The sequence below is a fragment of the Cryptomeria japonica genome, unplaced genomic scaffold (genome assembly GCF_030272615.1).
Source record: "Cryptomeria japonica unplaced genomic scaffold, Sugi_1.0 HiC_scaffold_52, whole genome shotgun sequence".
NCBI lineage: Eukaryota > Viridiplantae > Streptophyta > Pinopsida > Cupressales > Cupressaceae > Cryptomeria > Cryptomeria japonica.
In genome coordinates, this window is record NW_026728874.1 from 210001 (window position 1) to 226824 (window position 16824).

Sequence of the window (16824 nt, forward strand, 5' to 3'; positions counted from 1 at the left end):
GGCTTCGGGTGCGCATTACATTTTTGCCCAAGCGTCCAGTGGGGTTTCTGGTGCGCTCCGAAGTGGGGTTATTGGAGCGCATCAAAGGTGCGCAATGCTGGTGCGAACCCGGGAGCGCTCCGATGTGTGCTCCAAGGTGCGGCGTGCACGAAGTCCGAGCCCGGTTTGCCCCGGGTGCGCACCTCGCGTGCACCTTCGCCGGGGTGAGCACCTTGGTGTGCAGACCTTGGTTGGGTTGCGCGCCCTGGTGCGCACCAAGGAGCGCTCTGAAGTGTGCTCCAAGGTGCGGCGTGCACGAAGTCGGAGCCCGGTTTGCCCCGGGTGTGCACCTCGGGTGCGCACCTCGCGTGCACCTTCGCTGCGGTGGGCACCTTGGCTGGGTTGCGCGCCTTGGTGGGCACCATGCAGTGCACGAAGTCGGAGCCCGGATTGCCCCGGGCGCGCACCTCCGCCAGGGTGGGCACCTTGGTGCGCACAACTTGCCTGGGCTGCGCACCAGGAAGGGCTCAAGATGGCACCCGCGTTCCGTTTTTTTCACTATCTTTCAGAACGGAAATTTTAAAATCTCGTTTTTTTTTGCCTTTTCTGGAAATTAGTGAAGGCAGCGCATCAAAGGTGCGCAACGCTGGTGCGAACCTGGGAGCGCTCCGATGTGTGCTCCAAGGTGCGGCGTGCACGAAGTCGGACCCCGGTTTGCCCCGGGTGCGCACCTCGCGTGCACCTTGGTGCGCACACCTTGGCTGGGTTGCGCGCCCTGGTGGGCACCATGGTGCGCACCAAGGAGCGCTCCGAAGTGTGCTCCAAGGTGCGGCGTGCACGAAGTCGGAGCCCGGTTTGCCCCGGGTGCGCACCTCGCGTGCACCTTCGCCGCGGTGGGCACCATGGCGTGCACGAAGTCGGAGCCCGGTTTGCCCCGGGTGCGCACCTCGCGTGCACCTTCGCCGGGGTGGGCACCTTGGTGTGCAGACCTTGGCTGGGTTGCGCGCCCTGGTGGGCACCATGGTGCGCACCAAGGAGCGCTCCGAAGTGTGCTCCAAGGTGCGGCCTGCACGAAGTCGGAGCCCGGTTTGCCCCGGGTGTGCACCTCGGGTGGGCACCTTGGTGCGCATGCCTTGCCTGGGCTGCGCACCAGGGCGGGCTCAAGATGGCACCCGCGTTCCTTTTTTTTCACTATCTTTCAAAACGGAAATTTTAAAATCTCATTTTTTTTTGCCTTTTTCTGGAAATTAGTGAAGGCAGCGCATCAAAGGTGCGCACCTCGCTGCCCACCACGGTGCGCAACGCCGGTGGGCACCCGGGAGTGCTTCGAAGTGTGCTCCAAGGTGCTGCGTGCACGTTGTCGGAGCCCGGTTTGCCCCGGGTGCGCACCTCGCGTGCACCTTCGTCGGGGTGGGCACCTTGGCTGGGTTTGCCCCGGCTGCGCTCCGAAGCAGGGTTATTGGAGCGCCGCCTCTTTTTTTGTCGGAGCGTTTGGTGGGGTTTCTCGCATTGGCTCTTCCGAGGCCCGGTTGCCACCCTGGCGCGCACGAAGTCGGAAGTAGGGTTAATTGCCCGGGTGCGCACCTTTGCCAGGGTGGGCACCTTACCTGGGCTGCGCACCAGGGCGGGCTCAAGATGGCACGCGCGTTCCGTTTTTTTCACTATCTTTCAAAACGGAAATTTTAAAATCTCCTTTTTTTTTTGCCTTTTCTGGAAATTAGTGAAGGCAGCGCATCAAAGGTGCGCACCTCGCTGCCCACCTTGGTGTGCTCTGAGGTGCGCACCCGGGAGCGCTACGAAGTGTGCTCCAAGGTGCGGCGTGCACGTTGTCGGAGCCCGGTTTGCCCCGGGTGCGCACCTCGCCTGCACCTTGGCCGGGGTGGGCACCTTGGCTGGGTTTGCCCAGGGTGCGCTCCGAAGCGGGGTTACTGGAGCGCCCCCTCTTTTTTTGTCAGAGCGTTTGGTGGGGTTTCTCGCATTGGCTCTTCCCAGGCCCGGTTGTTGGGTGCGCTCCCACCCTGGCGCGCGCGAAGTTGGAAGTTGGGTTAATTGCCCGGGCGCGCACCTTCGCCAGGGTGGGCACCTTGGTGCGCACACCTTGGCTGGGCTGCGCACCAGGGCGGGCTCAAGATGGCACCAGCATTCCCTTTTTCTCACTATCTTTCAAAACGGAAATTTTAAAATCTCGTTTTTTTTTTGCCTTTTATGGAAATTAGTGAAGGCATCGCATCAAAGGTGCGCACCTCGCTGCCCACCTTGGTGTGCTCCGAGGTGCCCACCACGGTGCGCAACGCCGGTGCGAACCCGGGAGCGCCCCGATGTGTGCTCCAAGGTGCGGCGTGCACGAAGTCGGACCCCGGTTTGCCCCGGGTGCGCACCTCGCGTGCACCTTGGTGCGCACACCTTGGCTGGGTTGCGCGGCCTGGTGGGCACCATGGTGCGCACCAAGGAGCGCTCCGAAGTGTGCTCCAAGGTGCGGCGTGCACGAAGTCGGAGCCCGGTTTGCCCCGGGTACGCACCTCGCGTGCACCTTCGCCGGGGTGGGCACCTCGGCTGGGTTGCGCGCCCTGGTGCGCACCAAGGAGCGCTCCGAAGTGTGCTCCAAGGTGCGGCGTGCACGAAGTCGGAGCCCGGTTTGCCCCGGGTGCGCACCTTCGCCGCGGTGCGCACCATGGTGTGCACGAAGTCGGAGCCCGGTTTGCCCCGGGTGCGCACCTCGCGTGCACCTTCGGCGGGGTTGCGCGCCCTGGTGGGCACCATGGTGCGCACCAAGGAGCGCTCCGAAGTGTGCTCCAAGGTGCGGCGTGCACGAAGTCGGAGCCCGGTTTGCCCCGGGTGCGCACCTCGCGTGCACCTTCGGCGGGGTTGCGCGCCCTGGTGGGCACCATGGTGCGCACCAAGGAGCGCTCCGAAGTGTGCTCCAAGGTGCGGCGTGCACGAAGTCGGAGCCCGGTTTGCCCCGGGTGCGCACCTCGCGTGCACCTTCGCCGCGGTGGGCACCATGGCGTGCACGAAGTCGGAGCCCGGTTTGCCCCGGGTGCGCACCTCGCGTGCACCTTCGCCGGGGTGGGCACCTCGGCTGGGTTGCGCGCCCTGGTGCGCACCAAGGAGCGCTCCGAAGTGTGCTCCAAGGTGCGGCGTGCACGAAGTCGGAGCCCGGTTTGCCCCGGGTGCGCACCTCGCGTGCACCTTCGCCAGGGTGGGCACCTCGGTGCGCACACCTTCTCAATGTTTTCTTGCCTTTTCTGGAAATTGGTGAAGGCAGCGCATCAAAGGTGCGCACCTCGGTGTGCTCCGAGGTGCGAACCCGAGAGCGCTCCGAGGTGCCCACGAAGTCGAAAGTCGGGTTAATTGCATTGTTTTCCCCGGGTGCGCTCCGAGGTGCGCAACATCGGCGCGCACCAAGGAGGGCTCCGAAGTGTGCTCCAAGGTGCGCACGATGGCGTGCACCTCTGGTGCGCACGATTCGGAGCTCGGTTTGACCGGGGTGCGCACACCTTGGCTGGGTTGCGCACCTTTTGTGCGCTCCAAGGTGCGCACGAAGTCGGAGCTCGGTTTGCCCCGGGTGCGCACCTTCGCCAGGGTGCGCACCTTGATGCGCACGCCTTGGCTGGGCTGCGCACCTTGGTGGGCGCCATGGTGCGCACCTTTCGTGCGCTCCAAGGTGCGCACGAAGTCGGAGCTCGGTTTGCCCCGGGTGCGCACCTTGGTGGGCGCCATGGTGCACTCCGAGGTGCCCAAGATTGGTGCGCACCAAGGAGCGCTCCGAAGTGCGCTCCAAGGTGCGCGCGAAGTCGAAAGTTGGGTTAATTGTCCGGTTTGCCTCGGGTGCGCACCTTGCGTGCACCTTCGCCAGGGTGGGCTGGGCTGCGCACACCTTGGCACCCGCGTTTCCTTCATTTTAAATTTTTTTTTTTTACAATCTCTCAAGTGGGAAATTCTATAATCTCAACTTTTTTTGCCTTTTCAGGAAACTTTTGAATGGAGCGCATCATTGGTGCGCTCCGAAGTGTGCTCCAAAGCTCTCTCCAGCTGCGTGCACCTGCCCCGGCCGCGCACCCGGCCCCGCCCAGCTTCGCTCACCTGTCCCGGGCGTCTGGTGCGGAACCTTAGAGTAAGAAACATCACCGTGCACCTTGGCCAACGTGCGCGACTCGACCGAGCGCGCACTGGCCGAGGTGCACACCGATTTCACCTGGGTGCGCGCGCAGCACCTCGGGCGCACCGGGGTGCGCGCACAACGCCCGGGTTGCACCGTGGCCTGTGTGCTCGGGGCGCCTCGGGTGCGCGCTCGGTGTCGCCCCCCGCGCGCGCGGTAGTGCGGGCAGCGCACCCCGGCCCGGCCCGGCCCCGACGAGAACGCAAACGGGCAAAAGGTTTATTCAAATAGCATTGCGACGCCCGGCGAAAAACTAAAAAAGGGTGCAACACCGGGACTTCCCGGGAGGTCACCCATCCCAGTACTACTCCGGCCCAAGCGCGCTTAACTGCGGAGTTCTGATGGGATCCGGTGCACTAACGCTGGTATGATCGCACCCGTTATGAGCTTGTCGCAGTGTGTACTTAGCAAACCGCGACCCACGTGCGAATCCACCCCGGCCACCCACCCCCGTCGAGGTGCACACCCTCCCTCGCGAAGTGCGCCCCGTTCGCCAAGTGTGAGCCCTGCCCGGGTGCGCGCACCTTGCTAGGGCGTCGGGTGTGCACCCGGCCCGGCCTACGTGCGTGCACCTGGAGGGGGCGTCGTGTGCGTGCAGTGTCCCGTCTGCAACGCGGTGCCCACACACCACCTCGGGCGCAACGACCTGCGCTCACATGTGGGCCGAGTGCACCTTGGTGCATGTTCGGGGCGCCTCGGGTGCACGCTCGATCTTGCCCCGGTGCACCAAGGCGCTCGGTTTGCCCCGGGTGCGCACTTGGTGCAAGGTGGGCACCCAAAATAGGGATCAAGCACCAAAACACAAGTTTCGGGATGCAAAATGGGACCCAAGGACCACAAATGCGTTCCAAGACCCATGATGGGTCCACGAGAACAAAAATGTGTTCCGAGACTTAATAAACAAATATTGGGTTTTAGGAGAAGAAACATGCTCTGATGCCCAAAACGAGAATCGACCCCGAAAAGGCCACAGGCCAAAAGTGGGATGCGAGACAAAAAAAAATGGGACCCGAGGACCAAAATTGGGTTCCCAGGTCGAAGACAGGGCAACCGGACAAGAAACGACCTCTAAGGCTCGAAATGAGTCCCGACGACTAAAACTTGACAAGAAGCACCCATCAGGCACCCAACTCGACACCCATGGGATGCCGACCCACCCGGGCTTCCACCTAGCACACCTTGGCACCCACCCACCCTCGCACCCAACCTCGCACCCAACTTAGCACCTTTGAACCCACATTGGCACTCACCCTGACCCTGGCACCTTGGAACCCACATTGGCACTCACCTTGACCCTGGCACCCACCTTTGCACTCACCTTGGGACCCACCCTGGCTCCCACCTCGGCACCCACCCAGACACCCACCTTGGTTCCTTGGCACCCACCTTGGATCCTTGGCACCCACCCCGACACCCACCTTGGCACGCAACTTGGCTACTTGCCACCCACCTTGGCTCCTTGACGCCCACCCCGACAACCACCCCGTGACCTACCCTGGCTAGGGTTGGTGCACACCCACCCTGGTGCCCACCTTGGCACCCACCCTATGACCCACCTTGGCACGCACCTTAGTACCCACCCCGTTACCCACCCTAGGACCCACCCCGTGACCCACCTTGGCCAGGGTGGGTGCCTTGGTGCGCACAACTTGCCTGGGCTGCACACCAGGGCGGGCTCAAGATGGCACCCGCGTTCCGTTTTTTTCACTATCTTTCAAAACGGAAATTTTAAAATCTCATTTTTTTCTTTTTTTTGCCTTTTCTGGAAATTAGTGAAGGCAGCGCATCAAAGGTGCGCAATGCTGGTGCGAACCCGGGAGCGCTCCGATGTGTGCTCCAAGGTGCGGCGTGCACGAAGTCCGAGCCCGGTTTGCCCCGGGTGCGCACCTCGCGTGCACCTTCGCCGGGGTGAGCACCTTGGCTGGGTTGCGCGCCCTGGTGCGTACCAAGGAGCGCTCTGAAGTGTGCTCCAAGGTGCGGCGTGCACGAAGTCGGAGCCCGGTTTGCCCCGGGTGTGCACCTCGGGTGCGCACCTCGCGTGCACCTTCGCTGCGGTGGGCACCTTGGCTGGGTTGCGCGCCTTGGTGGGCACCATGCAGTGCACGAAGTCGGAGCCCGGTTTGCCCCGGGCGCGCACCTCCGCCAGGGTGGGCACCTTGGTGCGCACAACTTGCCTGGGCTGCGCATCAGGAAGGGCTCAAGATGGCACCCGCGTTCCGTTTTTTTCACTATCTTTCAGAACGGAAATTTTAAAATATCGTTTTTTTTTGCCTTTTCTGGAAATTAGTGAAGGCAGCGCATCAAAGGTGCGCAACGCTGGTGCGAACCTGGGAGCGCTCCGATGTGTGCTCCAAGGTGCGGCGTGCACGAAGTCGGAGCCCGGTTTGCCTCGGGTGCGCCCTGGTGGGCACCATGGTGCGCACCAAGGAGCGCTCCGAAGTGTGCTCCAAGGTGCGGCCTGCACGAAGTCGGAGCCCGGTTTGCCCGGGGTGTGCACCTCGGGTGGGCACCTTGGTGCGCATGCCTTGCCTGGGCTGCGCACCAGGGCGGGCTCAAGATGGCACCCGCGTTCCTTTTTTTTCACTATCTTTCAAAACGGAAATTTTAAAATCTCATTTTTTTTTGCCTTTTTCTGGAAATTAGTGAAGGCAGCGCATCAAAGGTGCGCACCTCGCTGCCCACCACGGTGCGCAACGCCGGTGGGCACCCGGGAGTGCTTCGAAGTGTGCTCCAAGGTGCTGCGTGCACGTTGTCGGAGCCCGGTTTGCCCCGGGTGCGCACCTCGCGTGCACCTTCGTCGGGGTGGGCACCTTGGCTTGGTTTGCCCCGGCTGCGCTCCGAAGCGGGGTTATTGGAGCGCCGCCTCTTTTTTTGTCGGAGCGTTTGGTGGGGTTTCTCGCATTGGCTCTTCCGAGGCCCGGTTGCCACCCTGGCGCGCACGAAGTCGGAAGTAGGGTTAATTGCCCGGGTGCGCACCTTTGCCAGGGTGGCACCTTACCTGGGCTGCGCACCAGGGCGGGCTCAAGATGGCACGCGCGTTCCGTTTTTTTCACTATCTTTCAAAACGGAAATTTTAAAATCTCCTTTTTTTTTTGCCTTTTCTGGAAATTAGTGAAGGCAGCGCATCAAAGGTGCGCACCTCGCTGCCCACCTTGGTGTGCTCTGAGGTGCGCACCCGGGAGCGCTACGAAGTGTGCTCCAAGGTGCGGCGTGCACGTTGTCGGAGCCCGGTTTGCCCCGGGTGCGCACCTCGCCTGCACCTTGGCCGGGGTGGGCACCTTGGCTGGGTTTGCCCAGGGTGCGCTCCGAAGCGGGGTTACTGGAGCGCCCCCTCTTTTTTTGTCAGAGAGTTTGGTGGGGTTTCTCGCATTGGCTCTTCCCAGGCCCGGTTGTTGGGTGCGCTCCCACCCTGGCGCGCGCGAAGTTGGAAGTTGGGTTAATTGCCCGGGCGCGCACCTTCGCCAGGGTGGGCACCTTGGTGCGCAAACCTTGGCTGGGCTGCGCACCAGGGCGGGCTCAAGATGGCACCAGCATTCCCTTTTTCTCACTATCTTTCAAAACGGAAATTTTAAAATCTCGTTTTTTTTTTGCCTTTTATGGAAATTAGTGAAGGCATCGCATCAAAGGTGCGCACCTCGCTGCCCACCTTGGTGTGCTCCGAGGTGCCCACCACGGTGCGCAACGCCGGTGCGAACCCGGGAGCGCCCCGATGTGTGCTCCAAGGTGCGGCGTGCACGAAGTCGGACCCCGGTTTGCCCCGGGTGCGCACCTCGCGTGCACCTTGGTGCGCACACCTTGGCTGGGTTGCGCGGCCTGGTGGGCACCATGGTGCGCACCAAGGAGCGCTCCGAAGTGTGCTCCAAGGTGCGGCGTGCACGAAGTCGGAGCCCGGTTTGCCCCGGGTGCGCACCTTCGCCGCGGTGGGCACCATGGCGTGCACGAAGTCGGAGCCCGGTTTGCCCCGGGTGCGCACCTCGCGTGCACCTTCGCCGGGGTGGGCACCTCGGCTGGGTTGCGCGCCCTGGTGCGCACCAAGGAGCGCTCTGAAGTGTGCTCCAAGGTGCGGCGTGCACGAAGTCGGAGCCCGGTTTGCCCCGGGTGTGCACCTCGCGTGCACCTTCGCTGCGGTGGGCACCTTGGCTGGGTTGCGCGCCTTGGTGGGCACCATGCAGTGCACGAAGTCGGAGCCCGGATTGCCCCGGGCGCGCACCTCCGCCAGGGTGGGCACCTTGGTGCGCACAACTTGCCTGGGCTGCGCACCAGGAAGGGCTCAAGATGGCACCCGCGTTCCGTTTTTTTCACTATCTTTCAGAACGGAAATTTTAAAATCTCGTTTTTTTTTGCCTTTTCTGGAAATTAGTGAAGGCAGCGCATCAAAGGTGCGCAACGCTGGTGCGAACCTGGGAGCGCTCCGATGTGTGCTCCAAGGTGCGGCGTGCACGAAGTCGGACCCCGGTTTGCCCCGGGTGCGCACCTCGCGTGCACCTTGGTGCGCACACCTTGGCTGGGTTGCGCGCCCTGGTGGGCACCATGGTGCGCACCAAGGAGCGCTCCGAAGTGTGCTCCAAGGTGCGGCGTGCACGAAGTCGGAGCCCGGTTTGCCCCGGGTGCGCACCTCGCGTGCACCTTCGCCGCGGTGGGCACCATGGCGTGCACGAAGTCGGAGCCCGGTTTGCCCCGGGTGCGCACCTCGCGTGCACCTTCGCCGGGGTGGGCACCTTGGTGTGCAGACCTTGGCTGGGTTGCGCGCCCTGGTGGGCACCATGGTGCGCACCAAGGAGCGCTCCGAAGTGTGCTCCAAGGTGCGGCCTGCACGAAGTCGGAGCCCGGTTTGCCCCGGGTGTGCACCTCGGGTGGGCACCTTGGTGCGCATGCCTTGCCTGGGCTGCGCACCAGGGCGGGCTCAAGATGGCACCCGCGTTCCTTTTTTTTCACTATCTTTCAAAATGGAAATTTTAAAATCTCATTTTTTTTTGCCTTTTTCTGGAAATTAGTGAAGGCAGCGCATCAAAGGTGCGCACCTCGCTGCCCACCACGGTGCGCAACGCCGGTGGGCACCCGGGAGTGCTTCGAAGTGTGCTCCAAGGTGCTGCGTGCACGTTGTCGGAGCCCGGTTTGCCCCGGGTGCGCACCTCGCGTGCACCTTCGTCGGGGTGGGCACCTTGGCTGGGTTTGCCCCGGCTGCGCTCCGAAGCGGGGTTATTGGAGCGCCGCCTCTTTTTTTGTCGGAGCGTTTGGTGGGGTTTCTCGCATTGGCTCTTCCGAGGCCCGGTTGCCACCCTGGCGCGCACGAAGTCGGAAGTAGGGTTAATTGCCCGGGTGCGCACCTTTGCCAGGGTGGGCACCTTACCTGGGCTGCGCACCAGGGCGGGCTCAAGATGGCACGCGCGTTCCGTTTTTTTCACTATCTTTCAAAACGGAAATTTTAAAATCTCCTTTTTTTTTTGCCTTTTCTGGAAATTAGTGAAGGCAGCGCATCAAAGGTGCGCACCTCGCTGCCCACCTTGGTGTGCTTTGAGGTGCGCACCCGGGAGCGCTACGAAGTGTGCTCCAAGGTGCGGCGTGCACGTTGTCGGAGCCCGGTTTGCCCCGGGTGCGCACCTCGCCTGCACCTTGGCCGGGGTGGGCACCTTGGCTGGGTTTGCCCAGGGTGCGCTCCGAAGCGGGGTTACTGGAGCGCCCCCTCTTTTTTTGTCAGAGCGTTTGGTGGGGTTTCTCGCATTGGCTCTTCCCAGGCCCGGTTGTTGGGTGCGCTCCCACCCTGGCGCGCGCGAAGTTGGAAGTTGGGTTAATTGCCCGGGCGCGCACCTTCGCCAGGGTGGGCACCTTGGTGCGCACACCTTGGCTGGGCTGCGCACCAGGGCGGGCTCAAGATGGCACCAGCATTCCCTTTTTCTCACTATCTTTCAAAACGGAAATTTTAAAATCTCGTTTTTTTTTTGCCTTTTATGGAAATTAGTGAAGGCATCGCATCAAAGGTGCGCACCTCGCTGCCCACCTTGGTGTGCTCCGAGGTGCCCACCACGGTGCGCAACGCCGGTGCGAACCCGGGAGCGCCCCGATGTGTGCTCCAAGGTGCGGCGTGCACGAAGTCGGACCCCGGTTTGCCCCGGGTGCGCACCTCGCGTGCACCTTGGTGCGCACACCTTGGCTGGGTTGCGCGGCCTGGTGGGCACCATGGTGCGCACCAAGGAGCGCTCCGAAGTGTGCTCCAAGGTGCGGCGTGCACGAAGTCGGAGCCCGGTTTGCCCCGGGTACGCACCTCGCGTGCACCTTCGCCGGGGTGGGCACCTCGGCTGGGTTGCGCGCCCTGGTGCGCACCAAGGAGCGCTCCGAAGTGTGCTCCAAGGTGCGGCGTGCACGAAGTCGGAGCCCGGTTTGCCCCGGGTGCGCACCTTCGCCGCGGTGCGCACCATGGCGTGCACGAAGTCGGAGCCCGGTTTGCCCCGGGTGCGCACCTCGCGTGCACCTTCGGCGGGGTTGCGCGCCCTGGTGGGCACCATGGTGCGCACCAAGGAGCGCTCCGAAGTGTGCTCCAAGGTGCGGCGTGCACGAAGTCGGAGCCCGGTTTGCCCCGGGTGCGCACCTCGCGTGCACCTTCGGCGGGGTTGCGCGCCCTGGTGGGCACCATGGTGCGCACCAAGGAGCGCTCCGAAGTGTGCTCCAAGGTGCGGCGTGCACGAAGTCGGAGCCCGGTTTGCCCCGGGTGCGCACCTCGCGTGCACCTTCGCCGCGGTGGGCACCATGGCGTGCACGAAGTCGGAGCCCGGTTTGCCCCGGGTGCGCACCTCGCGTGCACCTTCGCCGGGGTGGGCACCTCGGCTGGGTTGCGCGCCCTGGTGCGCACCAAGGAGCGCTCCGAAGTGTGCTCCAAGGTGCGGCGTGCACGAAGTCGGAGCCCGGTTTGCCCCGGGTGCGCACCTCGCGTGCACCTTCGCCAGGGTGGGCACCTCGGTGCGCACACCTTCTCAATGTTTTCTTGCCTTTTCTGGAAATTGGTGAAGGCAGCGCATCAAAGGTGCGCACCTCGGTGTGCTCCGAGGTGCGAACCCGAGAGCGCTCCGAGGTGCCCACGAAGTCGAAAGTCGGGTTAATTGCATTGTTTTCCCCGGGTGCGCTCCGAGGTGCGCAACATCGGCGCGCACCAAGGAGGGCTCCGAAGTGTGCTCCAAGGTGCGCACGATGGCGTGCACCTCTGGTGCGCACGATTCGGAGCTCGGTTTGACCGGGGTGCGCACACCTTGGCTGGGTTGCGCACCTTTTGTGCGCTCCAAGGTGCGCACGAAGTCGGAGCTCGGTTTGCCCCGGGTGCGCACCTTCGCCAGGGTGCGCACCTTGATGCGCACGCCTTGGCTGGGCTGCGCACCTTGGTGGGCGCCATGGTGCGCACCTTTCGTGCGCTCCAAGGTGCGCACGAAGTCGGAGCTCGGTTTGCCCCGGGTGCGCACCTTGGTGGGCGCCATGGTGCACTCCGAGGTGCCCAAGATTGGTGCGCACCAAGGAGCGCTCCGAAGTGCGCTCCAAGGTGCGCGCGAAGTCGAAAGTTGGGTTAATTGTCCGGTTTGCCTCGGGTGCGCACCTTGCGTGCACCTTCGCCAGGGTGGGCTGGGCTGCGCACACCTTGGCACCCGCGTTTCCTTCATTTTAAATTTTTTTTTTTTACAATCTCTCAAGTGGGAAATTCTATAATCTCAACTTTTTTTGCCTTTTCAGGAAACTTTTGAATGGAGCGCATCATTGGTGCGCTCCGAAGTGTGCTCCAAAGCTCTCTCCAGCTGCGTGCACCTGCCCCGGCCGCGCACCCGGCCCCGCCCAGCTTCGCTCACCTGTCCCGGGCGTCTGGTGCGGAACCTTAGAGTAAGAAACATCACCGTGCACCTTGGCCAACGTGCGTGACTCGACCGAGCGCGCACTGGCCGAGGTGCACACCGATTTCACCTGGGTGCGCGCGCAGCACCTCGGGCGCACCGGGGTGCGCGCACAACGCCCGGGTTGCACCGTGGCCTGTGTGCTCGGGGCGCCTCGGGTGCGCGCTCGGTGTCGCCCCCGCGCGCGCGGTAGTGCGGGCAACGCACCCCGGCCCGGCCCGGCCCCGACGAGAACGCAAACGGGCAAAAGGTTTATTCAAATAGCATTGCGACGCCCGGCGAAAAACTAAAAAAGGGTGCAACACCGGGACTTCCCGGGAGGTCACCCATCCCAGTACTACTCCGGCCCAAGCGCGCTTAACTGCGGAGTTCTGATGGGATCCGGTGCACTAACGCTGGTATGATCGCACCCGTTATGAGCTTGTCGCAGTGTGTACTTAGCAAACCGCGACCCACGTGCGAATCCACCCCGGCCACCCACCCCCGTCGAGGTGCACACCCTCCCTCGCGAAGTGCGCCCCGTTCGCCAAGTGTGAGCCCTGCCCGGGTGCGCGCACCTTGCTAGGGCGTCGGGTGTGCACCCGGCCCGGCCTACGTGCGTGCACCTGGAGGGGGCGTCGTGTGCGTGCAGTGTCCCGTCTGCAACGCGGTGCCCACACACCACCTCGGGCGCAACGACCTGCGCTCACATGTGGGCCGAGTGCACCTTGGTGCATGTTCGGGGCGCCTCGGGTGCACGCTCGATCTTGCCCCGGTGCACCAAGGCGCTCGGTTTGCCCCGGGTGCGCACTTGGTGCAAGGTGGGCACCCAAAATAGGGATCAAGCACCAAAACACAAGTTTCGGGATGCAAAATGGGACCCAAGGACCACAAATGCGTTCCAAGACCCATGATGGGTCCACGAGAACAAAAATGTGTTCCGAGACTTAATAAACAAATATTGGGTTTTAGGAGAAGAAACATGCTCTGATGCCCAAAACGAGAATCGACCCCGAAAAGGCCACAGGCCAAAAGTGGGATGCGAGACAAAAAAAAATGGGACCCGAGGACCAAAATTGGGTTCCCAGGTCGAAGACAGGGCAACCGGACAAGAAACGACCTCTAAGGCTCGAAATGAGTCCCGACGACTAAAACTTGACAAGAAGCACCCATCAGGCACCCAACTCGACACCCATGGGATGCCGACCCACCCGGGCTTCCACCTAGCACACCTTGGCACCCACCCACCCTCGCACCCAACCTCGCACCCAACTTAGCACCTTTGAACCCACATTGGCACTCACCCTGACCCTGGCACCTTGGAACCCACATTGGCACTCACCTTGACCCTGGCACCCACCTTTGCACTCACCTTGGGACCCACCCTGGCTCCCACCTCGGCACCCACCCAGACACCCACCTTGGTTCCTTGGCACCCACCTTGGATCCTTGGCACCCACCCCGACACCCACCTTGGCACGCAACTTGGCTACTTGCCACCCACCTTGGCTCCTTGACGCCCACCCCGACAACCACCCCGTGACCTACCCTGGCTAGGGTTGGTGCACACCCACCCTGGTGCCCACCTTGGCACCCACCCTATGACCCACCTTGGCACGCACCTTAGTACCCACCCCGTTACCCACCCTAGGACCCACCCCGTGACCCACCTTGGCCAGGGTGGGTGCCTTGGTGCGCACAACTTGCCTGGGCTGCACACCAGGGCGGGCTCAAGATGGCACCCGCGTTCCGTTTTTTTCACTATCTTTCAAAACGGAAATTTTAAAATCTCATTTTTTTCTTTTTTTTGCCTTTTCTGGAAATTAGTGAAGGCAGCGCATCAAAGGTGCGCAATGCTGGTGCGAACCCGGGAGCGCTCCGATGTGTGCTCCAAGGTGCGGCGTGCACGAAGTCCGAGCCCGGTTTGCCCCGGGTGCGCACCTCGCGTGCACCTTCGCCGGGGTGAGCACCTTGGCTGGGTTGCGCGCCCTGGTGCGTACCAAGGAGCGCTCTGAAGTGTGCTCCAAGGTGCGGCGTGCACGAAGTCGGAGCCCGGTTTGCCCCGGGTGTGCACCTCGGGTGCGCACCTCGCGTGCACCTTCGCTGCGGTGGGCACCTTGGCTGGGTTGCGCGCCTTGGTGGGCACCATGCAGTGCACGAAGTCGGAGCCCGGTTTGCCCCGGGCGCGCACCTCCGCCAGGGTGGGCACCTTGGTGCGCACAACTTGCCTGGGCTGCGCATCAGGAAGGGCTCAAGATGGCACCCGCGTTCCGTTTTTTTCACTATCTTTCAGAACGGAAATTTTAAAATATCGTTTTTTTTTGCCTTTTCTGGAAATTAGTGAAGGCAGCGCATCAAAGGTGCGCAACGCTGGTGCGAACCTGGGAGCGCTCCGATGTGTGCTCCAAGGTGCGGCGTGCACGAAGTCGGAGCCCGGTTTGCCTCGGGTGCGCCCTGGTGGGCACCATGGTGCGCACCAAGGAGCGCTCCGAAGTGTGCTCCAAGGTGCGGCCTGCACGAAGTCGGAGCCCGGTTTGCCCCGGGTGTGCACCTCGGGTGGGCACCTTGGTGCGCATGCCTTGCCTGGGCTGCGCACCAGGGCGGGCTCAAGATGGCACCCGCGTTCCTTTTTTTTCACTATCTTTCAAAACGGAAATTTTAAAATCTCATTTTTTTTTGCCTTTTTCTGGAAATTAGTGAAGGCAGCGCATCAAAGGTGCGCACCTCGCTGCCCACCACGGTGCGCAACGCCGGTGGGCACCCGGGAGTGCTTCGAAGTGTGCTCCAAGGTGCTGCGTGCACGTTGTCGGAGCCCGGTTTGCCCCGGGTGCGCACCTCGCGTGCACCTTCGTCGGGGTGGGCACCTTGGCTTGGTTTGCCCCGGCTGCGCTCCGAAGCGGGGTTATTGGAGCGCCGCCTCTTTTTTTGTCGGAGCGTTTGGTGGGGTTTCTCGCATTGGCTCTTCCGAGGCCCGGTTGCCACCCTGGCGCGCACGAAGTCGGAAGTAGGGTTAATTGCCCGGGTGCGCACCTTTGCCAGGGTGGCACCTTACCTGGGCTGCGCACCAGGGCGGGCTCAAGATGGCACGCGCGTTCCGTTTTTTTCACTATCTTTCAAAACGGAAATTTTAAAATCTCCTTTTTTTTTTGCCTTTTCTGGAAATTAGTGAAGGCAGCGCATCAAAGGTGCGCACCTCGCTGCCCACCTTGGTGTGCTCTGAGGTGCGCACCCGGGAGCGCTACGAAGTGTGCTCCAAGGTGCGGCGTGCACGTTGTCGGAGCCCGGTTTGCCCCGGGTGCGCACCTCGCCTGCACCTTGGCCGGGGTGGGCACCTTGGCTGGGTTTGCCCAGGGTGCGCTCCGAAGCGGGGTTACTGGAGCGCCCCCTCTTTTTTTGTCAGAGAGTTTGGTGGGGTTTCTCGCATTGGCTCTTCCCAGGCCCGGTTGTTGGGTGCGCTCCCACCCTGGCGCGCGCGAAGTTGGAAGTTGGGTTAATTGCCCGGGCGCGCACCTTCGCCAGGGTGGGCACCTTGGTGCGCAAACCTTGGCTGGGCTGCGCACCAGGGCGGGCTCAAGATGGCACCAGCATTCCCTTTTTCTCACTATCTTTCAAAACGGAAATTTTAAAATCTCGTTTTTTTTTTGCCTTTTATGGAAATTAGTGAAGGCATCGCATCAAAGGTGCGCACCTCGCTGCCCACCTTGGTGTGCTCCGAGGTGCCCACCACGGTGCGCAACGCCGGTGCGAACCCGGGAGCGCCCCGATGTGTGCTCCAAGGTGCGGCGTGCACGAAGTCGGACCCCGGTTTGCCCCGGGTGCGCACCTCGCGTGCACCTTGGTGCGCACACCTTGGCTGGGTTGCGCGGCCTGGTGGGCACCATGGTGCGCACCAAGGAGCGCTCCGAAGTGTGCTCCAAGGTGCGGCGTGCACGAAGTCGGAGCCCGGTTTGCCCCGGGTGCGCACCTTCGCCGCGGTGGGCACCATGGCGTGCACGAAGTCGGAGCCCGGTTTGCCCCGGGTGCGCACCTCGCGTGCACCTTCGCCGGGGTGGGCACCTCGGCTGGGTTGCGCGCCCTGGTGCGCACCAAGGAGCGCTCTGAAGTGTGCTCCAAGGTGCGGCGTGCACGAAGTCGGAGCCCGGTTTGCCCCGGGTGTGCACCTCGCGTGCACCTTCGCTGCGGTGGGCACCTTGGCTGGGTTGCGCGCCTTGGTGGGCACCATGCAGTGCACGAAGTCGGAGCCCGGATTGCCCCGGGCGCGCACCTCCGCCAGGGTGGGCACCTTGGTGCGCACAACTTGCCTGGGCTGCGCACCAGGAAGGGCTCAAGATGGCACCCGCGTTCCGTTTTTTTCACTATCTTTCAGAACGGAAATTTTAAAATCTCGTTTTTTTTTGCCTTTTCTGGAAATTAGTGAAGGCAGCGCATCAAAGGTGCGCAACGCTGGTGCGAACCTGGGAGCGCTCCGATGTGTGCTCCAAGGTGCGGCGTGCACGAAGTCGGACCCCGGTTTGCCCCGGGTGCGCACCTCGCGTGCACCTTGGTGCGCACACCTTGGCTGGGTTGCGCGCCCTGGTGGGCACCATGGTGCGCACCAAGGAGCGCTCCGAAGTGTGCTCCAAGGTGCGGCGTGCACGAAGTCGGAGCCCGGTTTGCCCCGGGTGCGCACCTCGCGTGCACCTTCGCCGCGGTGGGCACCATGGCGTGCACGAAGTCGGAGCCCGGTTTGCCCCGGGTGCGCACCTCGCGTGCACCTTCGCCGGGGTGGGCACCTTGGTGTGCAGACCTTGGCTGGGTTGCGCGCCCTGGTGGGCACCATGGTGCGCACCAAGGAGCGCT

At 63.0% G+C, this 16824-nt stretch overlaps 2 non-coding genes across 2 annotated transcripts; both read right to left on the bottom strand.

Moving 5' to 3' along the window:
• Nucleotides 1-4398: 4398 nt before the first annotated feature.
• Nucleotides 4399-4517, bottom strand: LOC131862853 (5S ribosomal RNA). The gene has a single exon (XR_009361789.1). It is a non-coding gene; the product is annotated as a 5S ribosomal RNA (ribosomal RNA).
• Nucleotides 4518-12299: 7782 nt separating this feature from the next.
• Nucleotides 12300-12418, bottom strand: LOC131862857 (5S ribosomal RNA). Its single transcript, XR_009361793.1, has one exon. It is a non-coding gene; the product is annotated as a 5S ribosomal RNA (ribosomal RNA).
• Nucleotides 12419-16824: the final 4406 nt, after the last annotated feature.